The sequence below is a fragment of the Schistocerca serialis genome, chromosome 5, assembly GCF_023864345.2.
Source record: "Schistocerca serialis cubense isolate TAMUIC-IGC-003099 chromosome 5, iqSchSeri2.2, whole genome shotgun sequence".
NCBI classification, from domain to species: domain Eukaryota; kingdom Metazoa; phylum Arthropoda; class Insecta; order Orthoptera; family Acrididae; genus Schistocerca; species Schistocerca serialis.
The window spans coordinates 243,115,823-243,130,195 of NC_064642.1; the positions used below are offsets into that span (position 1 = coordinate 243,115,823).

At 43.4% G+C, this 14,373-nt stretch overlaps 1 protein-coding gene across 3 annotated transcripts in view; it reads right to left on the bottom strand.

Moving 5' to 3' along the window:
• The window catches only part of LOC126481537 (paramyosin, long form), a 184,594-nt gene that overhangs the window by 11,395 nt on the left and 158,826 nt on the right, over window positions 1-14,373 (bottom strand). The gene's annotated exons all lie outside the window — the stretch shown is intronic.

A 14,373-nucleotide genomic window follows, 5' to 3' on the forward strand; every position in this document is an offset into this window, starting at 1 on the left:
GTTTCACAATGCACTAAGGGAGGAAATTAGCTAATTGCTTCTCAAAGGTAAATTACTACTTTCAAGAAATGTAGTGTGGGCTCTAGCACAAATGGGAGAATTGGTATAGAAGGGTATAGGTATAGTGTATTGTAGTATATATTTATGTGTTTAAGGAAAAGTTATGTTGTGACAGTGTGTATGATATTAACATGTCAGAGGATGCCCAAAAACAGCTGGAACTGAAAATGATGATAAAGTACATGTTACATTGTGCTATTGTGACTGCATAACAACATTTGTAAATTATAAGCAGTTTCCACTGCATTATTTGTTAAATATATGAACAGTTTCAACATATATATGTAACAGCATAAAAAGTATATATGTGACTTATTCATTTTTTCATTTTAAAAGACACGCTTATAGCCCTATTTTGATCAAATCAAGCAAAGATCAGAAGTTAAGATGTACTCATTATGGAGAAGGGTTCCATCTCCAATTATCTTGATGTTAGTTTCACTCTGTTTAGATACTTTCTCACTAAAATACAATATGGTTATTCTATTATCCTAGTGCCATTCTATTACCTATGCCTTGGTCCAACTTATTTTTTTCTGTATTTTATTGTGAATGCATATTAATTTAATACAAATGTAATAGCTCACTTTCTGAAATGGTTCAAATGGCTCTGAGCAGTATGGGACTTAACTTCTGAGGTCATCAGTCCCCTAGAACTTAGAACTACTTAAACCTAACTAACCTAAGGACATCACACACATCCATGCCTGAGGCAGGATTCAAACCTGCGACCGTAGCAGTCACACGGTTCCAGACTGTAGTGCCTAGAACCGCTCGGCCACCCCGGCCGGCCTCACTTTCTCATTTACTTCTACACGTTCATTGACCAAATTACTAAATTTGCAACAGCTGCCAAGTGACTGATGAAGTCTGAGTTAGCAGTGTGTCAATACAGCAAATTTATTGTGTATTCTATTAGAATATTGATCTGTTCCAGAATTTGCATCATGTGACACAAAAGGTTTTAAATATTTTGCTATATCTTTTAACTAATGCATCACATTGCTTTTAGTACAGTTTTATTTTAATCCTGTATTAGTTGCAATTTTTTGTAACATTTCTAATTTTTTTGAAGCCATTTTTTGTGAAATCACAACTAAACACTATCAGTGTTGATTCAATAATGAGATTTCTTTCTCATTTGTGGATCATCGTCTGTTTCAACAAACTTATACGTAAATGACTGTGTAAGGAAAAAGGCTACTCTGCTGAAGTATGGACCTTTCCAACTGAGGCATAGGTAGTATTACTGTCTGGGATGTATTACTTTGGGTGACAGCAAAGAAAACTGCAGAGGGAACTAGCAAAAGAAATTAACACTTCTAATTTTTGTCAATTGTGTGTCAAGTCAGTTATCAGTTTACTAATTTTGTTTCTCCACTGTAGCTCATGTTATGATCACCACACTTTCAGGAGCCTCACACCAAGAGAAAACTAACCCTAAGAATTTATTAGGCAAAAGTAAAATGGGTGTGGTTAAACAGTCCTCTTGTTATACTTTGCTTTCACTAATTTTTGAGTGTGGGTACTTTGCATCTTTACAATATATATTTATAATGGTCTCTGGCAAATTTCTGTGATGTTTTTAATGCATGTTATGATGTTTAACCCATTCAGATACATGAGTGTTCATTCCTTACTGCCAAATTTGCAGTTTCCACTGGTAATTACAAACCGACTGGCTGGCTGAGTGAGGCAGAACTTCAAATCCAAATCTGGCCATCCAGAAGTAGATTTTCCGTGATTGTGTGAAATCACTCCAGGGATGCTAGGATGGTTCCTATGAAGGAGCACTGCTGACTTCTATTCCCATCCTTGCAACATTCTGAGCATGTGATCCATCTCAAATGCCCTCGATGTTGATGGGATGTTAAGCTCAAATCTTCCTTCCTTCCTTCCTTTGCAAGTGGTGTGTTGCAACATTTTAGAGTGTGCTTTAGTCCTACATAGTAAGTTGTGAAATTTTATTCTGTCCAGTTGTTTGTGCTTTATAAGTTTATAATACACTACATTTCTCTTTTCAATGTGAGCTGTAGTTATTGATAATTGATTTCAAAATACTATTCTGCACAAGTCAGGGCCTAAGTAGGTTATGTACCAATAGTGCTTCAAAGTTGCTATTTCAGTTTTATGATGGAGAGGTGTACCATTCATAAATGTCTGTTTGCCATATGGATGGAACTAATAGGAGTCGACTGCGACATTTAGTTTAGTGCCTTGAGTAAAAGTTTATTATGTTGCTCAAATACTATTTCATGTCTGAGGGGACTCAGATGTGACAGATCTCCTGAAGGTGATCACGTGGAGGAGCAGCTATGGATGAAAACACTGAGAAAGTGTAATATATTTAAGCAGTCATTCTTCCTGCACTTCTGAAGTGAATGGAATAGGAAGAAACTATTAACGTGTGGTACAATGGGGATTATGCTCTGCCAAACACTCCACAACGTTTTTCAGAATATAGATGTGTGTATGTTGCTGTGGTCTTCAGTCCAGGCACTCGTTTGGTGCAGGTCTCCAAGTTACTCTATCCTGTGCAAGCCCAGAAGTATGTAGAGTAATGCACTGGACGTTCAGTAATTAAAGTACCAGGAGGATTTGAGATCCCATCAATAATGAGGTAATTCGAGATGGCCAATGAAAAGAGTTTGAAATAGCTGATGTAATAGGCAGGCATATCAAAAGGAAGAACACTGGTTCAGTAGATTTTCTATCTGAAATTAACAATGAGAAAGTCTTCTACAAAATGGGTGGGGATACAGATAACAAGGAAGTTTGAAAACAAATCTTTTTTGTTAAAAAGAATCCAACCACTTCTATTCTTCCTACTGTTGATGAGATGTCTGTTAACCTGTCTCTCTCAGATGGGAAACAACAGTTAGAGGAGGAGTGGGGGGGGGGGGGGGGGGGTGAGAGGAAGGGGGGGGATTAGTCAAGAGGCAGTACTAAGGAAAGGTGAAGTGCATCTCATCTGCCAGAAATGCTATGGCTATTATTATTGTGGAATGCAAAACAGGTTCTTCTAATTGATTACCTAGCAAATGGTAAAATAATAATTGAAGATCACCACACAGGTCGTTTTGAACGAAAGTGGGAGAACAAAATTATGTGAGAAGATGCATGGATTTAAAATCGTATGAAGCCGTATAGACTGACGGTTTTTCTTCACTCTGTTTGTGAGTGGGACAGGAAAGGTAATGATTAGCAGTGGTAAAAGAACTATCCACCATGCACCATATGGTAACTTGGAGAGTACTTATGTGGACATAGACGTAAATGGAAAATCTCCTCGCCAATGCCAAAACGATACTTTGGCAATAGGAAAACAGAGTAACTTGCAGTATGAATTGTTGAAAGATGCGCCCTATTCACGAGTCACCACCATCCTCATATTTAAAACTATATTTGGCTTTAAGAAGTTTGTAGTTGCAGCAGCCACTCCTGGGCATTTCGATGTCGTTTCAGAACAGTATTTCTGGATAGAATCCACTCATTGGAGAAGTGCTGGACGAAGGGTATTGGTCGAAAGGGACAAAAATGCATTTTGACCAAAAAATAGCCTTCCAGTGACAGCTCGAGAAATTTGCTGCTGGCCTCTGTAAAACGTTCTAATAGCTACGAGGGTCGTTCTGAAAGTCGACATTAGCTGTTAGTTACAACTTCTGTTCCAACAAAGTAATAAAAAGAGTGTATAGCCGTCTAAAGACAAAGTACTCTCTCTTGACATCTTGCGACGTCATTAAGTTCCATCATACAACCTCATATTACGTATACAAAATAGCCGTTAGTGTTTCGTTTCGACAGCATGTTGTCTTTGAATTTCTCGTTAATGAGAAAAACGTCTGCCGCTGAAACTCATCTCAGACTTGAGCGAGCATGTGAGATGTGTGCAGGGGTGCCAACAGTGTCAGGAGCGGTGATCGAAGCACTAGAGATGTGGAATCACAAGCGCCCAAGACGACCCGTGAAGTTGTCGGTCTCAAACTGCGTCCACGATACCAAATAAGGAAAGAAGGAAATTATTCGAAAAGTTTGTACGTGTTGGGTTCCACGTTTATTGACCAAAGGCCATAAAATTTAGAGAAGAACCATCGCTCAGAGCTTTGTCCAGAGATTTCTAAATTAAAGAGGCGATATTTGATAAGTATTGTCACAGACGATGAAAGTTCGCTCCATCATTATGAATCTGAAATAAACGGCTAGTCTGTGGAATAGTACCATCAAAACAGAAAGCAAGGACAGTACTGTCTGCTGGGAAAATTTTACCAATGTCTACTGGGGTACAGCGAGTTTCTCAACGATTCAGTTTCTATCTTCTCAGTAGTGGCAATATGACGTCCTTTTCATGGTTCTCTTCAGCCTCGGGAGTAGGAAGAAGTCTCAGGCGGCCATATCCGGAGAAATCGGTGGCTGAGGCAACATAAGAGTTTCGTTTTTTGGCCAAAAAATTACGAACAGGCATTGTTGTGCCAGTGGAACATCGGCGTGATGCAATTTCCACGAGAGGTTCTGCCACAATTCTGGTCGTTTTCTTCGGATCGCTTCACGCAAGCAGCGCGCAACTTGCAGGTAGTCTTCTCTATTGACCGCACTACCATAAGGCAGGAACTCAGGATGCAAAAACAGTGGGAAGAACTTTCACATGTGATCAAACTTGTCGAATTGTTTTCGGTCTTTGCTCTTCAGGCAGTTTCCATTGGGACGATTGGGTCTCGTTTTCGACGTCATACCCGTACAACCGTGTGTCGTCACCTGTTGTAATAGCGTTCTTTAGAAGTTCTGAATTGTTGTCGACTTCATTCAGCAATACCTGAGCGATGTCTAAGCGACGTCGTTTTTGATGGAAGTTAAACAATTTCGGAACAAACTTTGCTACTACATGTTTCATGCCCAAACATTAGAAAAAAAATGCTTGGCATGAGCCAGAGGACATGCGGACAGCACTACCAACCCCTCTGATGGTGGTTCGGCGACTTTTCAATATTTTCTTTACTCCTTCCACAATGTCTTCAGTAATTGATGTGCTAGGGCGTTTAGGGCGATCGTCGTCTTCAACGTCTTGTCGATCCTCTTTGAAACGTTTATAACACTCGTGAACTTTTCCCTTACTCATGATAGATTCGCCAAGAGCCACAGTCAACGTTTCGAACGCGGTGCTGCATTTTAATCCATTTTTCAAGCAAAATTTAATGCAAATGGTCAGATTCATCTGCTTCGAAAGTAAAAATTCACCGAATACTCGAGAACACGTATAACTTTTATACACCAGGAATATGAGTACCATCCAGATAAAAAAAATTGAGAATGGGATGTACAAGGCCCGCGAAATTAAATAACTCCCGCTACATTGATAAGAAGGGGCGCTCGTGACGTCTAGTGTGAGCCGGGTACGTAACGCCTCGGGTAACGCGATGCAGCAGTGGCGTCACTGTACCTCTTTTCCTGGAAATAATCTGACGTTTTCTTTTCGAACCCCAGTAGGTCGATGCGGAGCTGGTCTAGCGGCTGAATGAGGGCGTCCAAATCGACCTTCCTGCGCTCGTCCATGAGGCGATCGTGCTCGCGCGGATCGTGCGCGGCGGCCGGCACCCGCCTCTGGAAGGCGCGGATGTCGGCGAGCGGGTCCGGTTCCGCGGGCAGGCTGCGGAGGCCCTCAGCGCGAAGCTGCGCCTCCACATCCCTGGCGAGACCGGCCAGCGCCGCGCCCCTGACCGAGGCCAGCGCGTCCTCCACCGTGGCGGAGTGCAGCCGGGACTCCACTTCGCGCAGCTTTTGGCTGGTCAGCTGCTCCAGGTGCTTGGTCACCGACGCCGCCGACGCCGACTTGGCCAGCGAGAAGATGGAACGGCGCGCGATCTTGAAGGTGCCCAGGTCGAGCCTCGCCTGGGCCTCCGCCTCGGCGGCCAGCCGGTGCAGGTCGTGCTCGGAGTAGGACCTGCCGAGCGACTTGTACCTGCCCAGGCCGCGCTCCTGGCTCCAGGGCAGGTGCGGGGGCTCCAGCCGCCCTCGCGCCCTTCTCTGCTTGTGCGCCTTGGCGTCCAGGTACTCTATCATAGGCTGGTAGAATCCCGCGCCGTACGCGTAGTTGTCCTCGTAGAGGCGGCGCACGGGCCGCGCGCCGGCGCCTGTCGCCATGCGGCCGCTTGCCGTGTCTTTTAAGCCTCCGCTGGAAATCCGATCGTCGGCAGAAAGCGGGTCACCGTCCTCCGCGGAATGGCCTCCTTAAAGGCCCGCTGGTTCCACTTTCCGAGTGACAATTAACTGGCTGGGCTCTGCCTCTGTGGCCTCACTTGGCAGCCTTCGGGCTCTGTTTCAGGGCTAACCCCTCCACGCTGGTGCTCGTATATATAAACACGCCCTGGCTGCTATCTTTAGCGCGTGCCTCAGCTTCACGCGTCACCGTCGAGCCCTTTGTCGCATTTCGTCGAACACCGTCTTTTGGAAAAGCATAATCACCTCCACGGAATTCCACCCCGCTTCAAATGACCACTTGTAAGTAGGCTGTTAAGGTTTTGCGCTCGCTGTATTGCAGTAGTTCGAGTAACGAAGATTTTTGTGAGGTAAGTGATTCATGAAAGGTATAGGTTATTGTTAGTCAGGGCCATTCTTTTGTAGGGATTATTGAAAGTCAGATTGCGTTGCGCTAAAAATATTGTGTGTCATTTTATTGATGATCAGAATAAGTAAAGAGAGAAATGTATGAGCATGTTCAGTTTTGCTCAGCTGTTTGAAAATCAAATAACGTAGAGGTTTACCGTCAACGGGATGATAAATACTTGAATCTTCCTTTCGTTCTTTGGGTTGTGGAACGACGCGGAATGCAATCTGCCGTCTTCTTTACAAATAAACCATCCCGGCATTTCCCTTAAAAATTTGGGGAAGTAGTAGAGAAACCAAGATATGAAAAGCCAGACGGGAATAAAATCGCTGTTCTTCCAAATACCACTCCGGGTTTTCACCACTGCCTTCGCCATCTCGCTCAACATACTAGCTGCAGTGCCCGGCCTTGCTCGGGATGTTTAATATCTGCCGCACAGTAATTGGCCCTGTGCCTTGATGATATTCGTAACGAATGCACCCCGTCTGGCAAACTGCAAGCGCTTTAAATCGAAGGGCATGTTTGAAACACTGGGTGCCAACGGAATGCGTCGAATGAATACCTCTTCACCTGTATGGAAAGATAATTAGTTGTGTCATATGTTGTTAAATTTTGTATATCATTGTGTTTTCTGAGATCTCATCCCCTGTTGTTTCAGATCTGTTTTCACTGTCACATGTAGGGCTCTGTTTGAACACGACTCGAACTGTTCGAAAAGTTTGCGTCACAGTACCGGAAATTTCGGGTTCTGTTCGAACTTTTGATTGGCCTGCAATCTAGTGACTTATTGGTTCTACACCCACTACCTGCCTTAGCATTCGTAGAGCACTGCGGATTTAAATAATATAAAAACTATGAAACAAGTACTATAATATCTTCTAGGATATACATCATATGTATCAACGGCAAAAATAAGAGTTTCCAATCATGCTTCTGTCAAATTATCGAGCTTTCGCTCGTCGCGCCATCTAGTGACGTCTGATGGTACTGTCTGCAAGATCGGTAATGCCGCTGTAACTTGTGCTCGCAATAGGAGTCATAGTCAGTTCACAGCGATATATGTCGTTTGTTAGACATTTAATTTTTCATTAATTTTCTTCATTGTTTCATCCGAATGTAGAAATTTGACATAAACTGGCCAAGAAATTGTAGTAAATCGGTCAAGTAGTTTTCGAGATGTTTGGTGATAAGTTTATCGTGTGTGTGTGTGTGTGTGTGTGTGTGTGTGTGTGTATTAAAAATACATCACTTGTGTCCGCCCAAACGTTCATTAGGGGATCGTGTAATAATTTGAAGTAAATAGGTCACAAACATTTAAAGATTTTTTTATAATCTTTTCCCTCTATATATTATGCACACACACACACACACACACACACACACACACACACACACAAATGGTTCAAAAATGGTTCAAATGGCTCTGAGCACTATGGGACTTAACATCTGTGGTCATCAGTCCCCTAGAACTTAGAACTAGTTAAACCTAACTAACCTAAGGACAAAAGATTCGAGGCGGTCGCGCGGTTCCAGACTGTAGCGCCTAGAACCGCTCGGCCACCCTTGCCAGCACACACACACACACACACACACACACACACACACACATATATATATATATATATATATATATATATATATATATATATATATATATATATATGTGTGTGTGTGTGTGTGTGTGTGTGTGTGTGTGTGTGTGTGTGTGTGTGTGCTGGCCGGGGTGGCCGAACGGTTCTAGGCGCTACAGTCTGGAACCGCGCGATATATATATGTGTGTGTGTGTGTGTGTGTGTCTTCCTTTTACCTTGAAGGTAAAGTGTGCAAAATTTCATCAAGATCGGAATGAAACTGTAGGTTTGTGTGAATTGCAAACAAACGGACGCTCTTTATATGTATAGAAGAGTCAAAATATCCTGTTAACTGCTGGTATGGATACCGCCACGAGTTATCGGCCTATATTTCAGTAAATATACAGTCTCCAACTGATGTTTCAGCGGTCTGGCTTAGTTGGCGGAAGGAGTGTGCCTTGGCCTTGGCATTGCAGCTGTTTCATCACCAGCCAGAGGTAATTTGGGAAACACAAAAGACCCGGATATATATGTAGTTGCATCAAGTCCCCTACTTTTATCAGTGGAGAGGGCTCCAGCTGGGCCTCCCCGTGCGTTTATAGCAGGTCGCCTTATAAGAAGAAAGGTGAATTTGCTAGTGGGAAACGTTTGAATTAGCATTTCTTACCGTCCGTTTGCGGTTTATAACATTAGGAAATTTACTGATTTCTAATTGTATCTAATATACTGTATATAATAAGGTAAAACATTATAATATTTCGCTTTTGCATTAGCGATTAACACTCTGTACGACAGTACTCGAAATTAAATGACGTCCAGTTCTGCTTCTCCTTTGATGTTTACGAGTGCAAAGAGTCCATCTGAAGTTTATGGGTAGACTACTTCAGGATCTTTCAATAAGGATATCGCCGGCCGCTGTGGCCGAGCGGTTCTAGGCACTTCAGTCCGGAACCGCGCTGTTGCTATGGTCGCAGGTTCGAATCCAGCCTCGGGCATGGATGTGTGTGATGTCCTTAGGTTGGTTAGGTTTAAGTAGTTGTAAGTCTAGGGGGCTGATGACCTCAGAAGTTAAGTCCCATAGTGCTTAGAGCCATCTGAATCATTTGAGTAAGGACATCGCAGTCTTGAAAGAAAACAGGTAATTGCGGACAAGTTATAAAATATACTGAGATATCACATTCGAAAGACATCCTTTCAATTATGAATTACTGAATGAGCTATCAGCCATTAAATTCAAAAAAATTTTAAAAACTTTATTCTTCCTTTCTATTGTCTGTTTCATGTATCTCTCCCTCTACCCCTACATACACACTCCGCAACCCACTGAATAGTGCATGACGAAGGGCAGTTAGTACCACTGCTGGTGATTATTTCTCGTGCTCCATTCGCAAATAGTACGAGGTGAAAGCAATTGTATATGTGCCTCTGTACGAACCCAACCTCCCTATTTTACCCTTACGAGAGATGAATGTTGGAGCCAGTAGAATCGTTCTAGACTACGCCGCAAATGCTTGTTCTGTAACATATACCTCAACAGCTTTACATGAAAAGGTTGATCCTCACACCTCCCCTCCCCCACCCCACACCTCCAACCCGCCCTCCAAGGATTCCATCGAAGCTCACGTGTGGCGCAATTCCGTAAAACTCTCGTACTGACACAACCGAACCGTAACAAGTCGCGTCAAAGTTTTTTTTTAATCCGATATGCAGGGTACCTCACACAATCAAGCTCGAGAATGGGTCGCACAAGTGGCGTTCTGAACACGTCTTCTTTATTGTTGCGCTACATTTTGTAACAATCTCAATAACCATAGTTGGTCATTCATGTCGCTTCTCTGCGTTATGTCTATAGGTTTGATTGCCTTGTCTGAATCAAGAAGCATGTCATTAATGCTGTATTCCAACAACAATGTTTCTCGTACATACCGATACTTAAGTTGTTCGTATTTAATTAAATCCATCTGAATGGTCCAAATGGTCATCCTCAATCCTCTTACGGTTCCCCGTACACAACAGCGTCTTCAGCAGCCGCAGATTGGTGTCCAAGCTGTTGTTGTTGTTGTTGTTGTGGTCTTCAGTCCTGAGACTGGTTTGATGCATGCTACTCTATCCTGTGCAAAATTCTTCATCTCCCAGTGCATACTGCAGCCTACATCCTTCTGAATCTGCATAGTGTATTCATCACTTGGTCTCTCTCTACGATTTTTACCCTCCACTCTGCCCTTCAGTACTAAATTGGTGATCCCTTGATGCCTCAGAACATGTCCTACCAACCCAAGCTATCCGACGTATTTAAGCACTCAGAGAACAGGAGCTGTGCTATCTCACTTCTCTGCGGTACTGCTGGTATGAAGCCTCGGCGTTCCTTACAAAATTCCAGGTGATATCGCTCAAAAGCCTCGGAGCCAGCCAGGTGGCCGAAAACCTGCTTCGTTAACAGTATGCAGTGTTGAAAGCTTTCTAGAGTTGTAGCATTACAGAATCTGTCTGGTGGCTCGCATCCACAGTTCGCAGGAAATCGTGCGTGAGAAGGACGAGCTGTGTTCCGTACGAGCGATACTTTCCAACAACTGTGCATGCTGATTTACGGACAGGAGCTTCTCTATATGAAACCGTTCTCCCATACAAAGCGCCGTTTCCCCGAACTGAAAAGGTGCACTGACAGATCTATCGGGAAATGCCATACCACACCTGCTCCAGAGACAGTATGGCGAGAACGGGACTGGACTCTGGGTGTTTACTTTAGTCCCCAAATCATTGCATCCGTGTAAAGGTTCATGAAACCCATTTTGAGATGGTGATACGATCGTGTATTTATGTGTAGTATCGATAAAAATTTAGCGTTATGAAAGGATCCGCTCCGTATTTTACTTCCCCTTTTTTTTCTGAAGATGAAACGATCTACGCAATATATTTTTCTTGAGGCTATATTTTTTAGGGATGTTCACTTTTTTCGTCCGTGCTTGCTTGCACAATAAATATACTGGAGTGCAAAACTTAAGGACGAAAATAACTTTCCCATGATTTGTCATTGCCAAGAAACATAGCTCGATGAAACTTGGACTGTTCATAGAAGGAACTAGTACATTATAGTACAGAGGGTAAATTGAAGAAATATTCACTGTGACTAAGAGAAATGACACTTTCATTCAAAGACGATAATTACTCTGAAGTCACCGCGATTCTTGGTAGACCCCAGGACATTACTTAAGGCGGGACATGTTTCTTAGTGGGTTGTGTGATCACAATGGACGGCAATACACATTATGCCTCCCCACATCACAACACATGGACCACCGAAACGATCATGTTCGACAGTGTATCTGTATACATTACGTGTTCCCATCTTTCGCTATATTAAGGGTACGTCCAGCATTGTCGAACATGACCGTTTTTATGGCTCACGTGTTATGAATTGAGAAGGCATAAAGTTGCATGGGCGTACTGACGTCCAAATTTGTGAACACTGCATACTCATCAGTTCAAATGGCTCTGAGCACTATGGGACTTAACTTTTGAGGTCATCAGTCCCCTAGAACTTAAAACTACTTAAACCTAACTAACCTGAGGGCATCACACACATCCATGCCCGCGGCAGGATTCGAACCTGCGACCGTTACGGTCGGGCGGTTCCAGACTGTAGCGCCTAGAACCGCTCTGCCACCCCGGCCGACTACTCATTATTGTGACACTGTACTCTTTTCTCACGTCAGTCTTTTCGGGGGTGTTTTCGGCCCTGACTACATTTTTATGGGTGACAATGCGCTACCGCGTCGAACTGCACAGGTGGAGCCGTTCCTGGAACGAGAGGATATTCGGCGAATGCACTGACCTGCCCGTTCCCGCGACGTAAATCCGTTGGAGCACATGTGGATTGCTTTCGGAAGACGTCCACATGCACCAATGGTTATCCAGCAGCTGTCAAACTCGCTAGTGAAGGAATGGAACGCCCTACCACAAGAAACTCAGTACCAACCTTGTGGCCAGCATAGGAGCACATTGCAGCACATGCATTGCCGTCCGTTGTGTTCACACACGTAACGAAGAGCCATGTCCCGCCTTTTGTGATGTCCAGGGAACCATCGCAGTGACTTGAGAGTAATTATTGTCTTTGAATAAAAGTGTCGTTTCTGTTAATCCCGCTGCGTATTTTTTACAGTTACCTTCTGTACTACACTGTAGCAGTTCCTTCAATGAATAGTGCACGTTTGATCGAGCTATGTTACTTGGCAGTGGCACATCATGCAAATGTTACTTTCGTCCTTACGTTTTGCGCAGCAAAGTGTATTTTAAGGACTGCAACTTGCGGTAAACACAGTTTTTTGTTTTCTCTATTTTAGTCGTAGATGAATTAGTTATGTTATACTACCTGACGTGGGTTTTCCTACATTAGTGTAAAATAAACTAGATATTGGATGAAAATACACGAATTCTTGTATTGTGATACATGATCGACACTCTGTTTCAGCAAAATTTTATATCTTAACAGCAACAATTCATGTTGGTATTACTCTTGTACGTTACAGTTGTATTTGTTAGTTCTAGATGACGTACTCTATTTTAAAAAATCACTGTTGGTTGCATATCATAAACTGTCTTAAAAATACCGGCTACAGTGCACACGTTGCGTACGTGTTTGCTGGAACGATAAATATATTTTGAGGATCCCCCCTTCAGCAAAACACGAATTCTTTTTTCTTTCCTGTTTTATTTACAGATGTTTCAGTGACGCAATATCATCTGCAACAGATTTCCGTGTATTCTGCTATAAAATATTTGCAGTGTTGAATGAACGCACACGAAAGTTCGTACTGTGGTAATGTAATCACAAAACGGGCTCAACAAAAAACATAAACCTTAACAGCATATACCTTTGTTCATATCGTTGCCTGTCTTGTTGCAGCTGAGCTGGTATTTTTAGCACAGTGTGTCGTGTCCAATCAATAAGGATATTTTAACATGCAGTTTGTAATCTAAAACTAATAAATACCAACTGTGCTGTACAAGACAGATAGCAACATGAACACCTATACAGGTTTTTTTCGTAAGGGCGTGCAAAAATGTAACAGGACATAGAGAATGCTCCATTGAACAATTTGAGATTGGTAACCTGGGGTCGGAGAAGCCAGCTTAAGGAGATACGGAAGTAACTTGTATACCGCTTTGCCAGGCATTACTGTTTTCCAGCTTATTTACAGCTGGGCAACGGCCTTGCCGCAGTGGATACACCGGTTCCCGTGAGATCACCGAAGTTAAGCGTTGTCGGGCGTGGTCGGCGCTTGGATGGGTGACCATCCAGGCCTCGTGATGCCAATTGACGAGCTACTCGACCGAATAGTAGCGGCTGCGGTCAAGAATACCATCATGACGACCGGGAGAGCGGTGTGCTGACCCCACGCCCCTCCTATTCGCATCCTCCTCTGAGGATGACACGGCGGTCGGATGGTCCTGGTAGGCCACTCGTGGCTTGACGACGGAGTGAGTGAGTGAGCTTATTTACAGGTAGCATGCGTAGAAGTTTACAGCTACTGTGCTGTTTATTTACATGTACATTCTTTATTTACTGCAAGGAAACAAGGAGGACGAGCCTGATTACTAGGAAGTCATGATGAAGTAAGCCGTCTGAATGGCCACTTTTACTTGCGGTCCGTGCAAAGAGTTCTACCTGAGTTGCTGGAAAACGTACCCGTGGTTGTTCGTGAGAGGGTGTGGATACAACATCACGGTGTACTGCCTCACTCACGTCCGCAGCCATCTCAATGCTGCATTTCCTGGTCTCTGGATTGGAAAGGGAAGTCCTAGCCCATGGCCTGCGAGATCACCTGACATGAATCCCCTGATTATTTCCTATTGGGATATCTAGTCACGTGTGTATGAGACCCCAGTGGATACGGAGATGGAATTATTGGCCAGAATTGTGGCTGCCTGTGATGTGATCCGAAACACACCAGGGGTATTTGTCAGGGTGCATCAGAATCTTATTCGCCGATGTCATGCCTGCTCTGAGGATGATGACCGTCAGTCTCAGCACATTTTATAAGATACGGTACAAATAGTACGTTCATTGTATCAATGATGGTATTTGGAGTTAATAAAAAAAGTACACAGTAATGTGCTTTTATTCCTATTGCTTCCTTAAGGTTG